We start from the raw sequence: 1,213 nt of genomic DNA on the forward strand, positions 1-1,213 counted from the left end.
TATCATAATATTAATACAAGTCCATTTTAAAATAACACTGTACCACTCCAGAGGTAGTGCAAGTATCTCGTGATACAAAATATTTCTAATTCCTCTTTCTCCTGTCTTGTATGATTGGTGTCATTTGTTTCACTTAGATACATAAGCATACATAATCAAATACATTGTTGCTATTATTTAGTACAAACTGTTATTTGTTAGATCAATCAAGAATAAGAAAAATAAAAGTTTTCATTTTACCTTCACTTATTCCTTCTTTTTTTTTTCTTTTCTTTTATTTATTTATTTATTATTTTTATTTTGTCAATACACTTATTCCTTCTTTGATGCTCTTCCTTTCTTAATGTAGATTGAAGTGTCTGGCCTATATCCTTTTCCTTCTTGGTAAAAACCTTCTTTTAAATATTTCTTGCAAGGTAGGTCTACTGGCAACAAATTCCTAAATTTTTGTTTGAGAAAGTCTTTATTTCTCCTTTACCTTTGAAGGATAATTTTACTGGGTACAGAATTGTAGGTTGTTGTATTTTTTTCTCTCAACACTTTAAATATTTTACTCTATTCTCTTCTTGTTTCCATGGTTTCTGAGAAGTTAGATGTAATTCTTAGGTTTACACTTCTATATAGGTTTTGTTTTGTTTTGTTTGTTTGCTCTGGCTTCTTTCAATACTTTTTTTTTTTCTCCGTCCTTGATTTTCTGAAGTTTGGTGTGCTATATGTAGAATTATTTATTATTTATTTGTGTTTATCCTGCTTCATATTCTCCACACTTCCTAGATCTGTATTTAATGTCTGATATTCATTTGGAAAAAATCTCAGTCATTGTTGCTTTAAATATTTCTTCTGTTCCTTTCTCTTCTTCCTGTCTTTTTGGTATTCCCATCATACATGTATTACATGTTTTTTAGTTTTCCCAAAGATCTCAGATATTATGTTCTCTGTGTGTGTGTGTTTAGTCATTTTGTTCTTTGCTACTCACTTTTGAAAGTTTCTATTGTAGTATCCTCAATCTCAGAGACTCTTTTCTCAGCTGTGTTCAGTCTACTAATAAGCCCGTCAAAGGCATTCTTCATTTCTATTATACTGTTTTTGATCTTTAGCAATTCTTCTTTATTCTTTCTTAAGATTTCCAGCTCTCTGCTTAAGTTATCCATCTGTTCTTCATTTTGTCTACTCTTTCAATTAAAATCCTTGGCATATTAATTATGTATTTTTC

Source organism: Galeopterus variegatus, unplaced genomic scaffold (genome assembly GCF_000696425.1).
Source record: "Galeopterus variegatus unplaced genomic scaffold, G_variegatus-3.0.2 Scaffold4744, whole genome shotgun sequence".
NCBI lineage: Eukaryota > Metazoa > Chordata > Mammalia > Dermoptera > Cynocephalidae > Galeopterus > Galeopterus variegatus.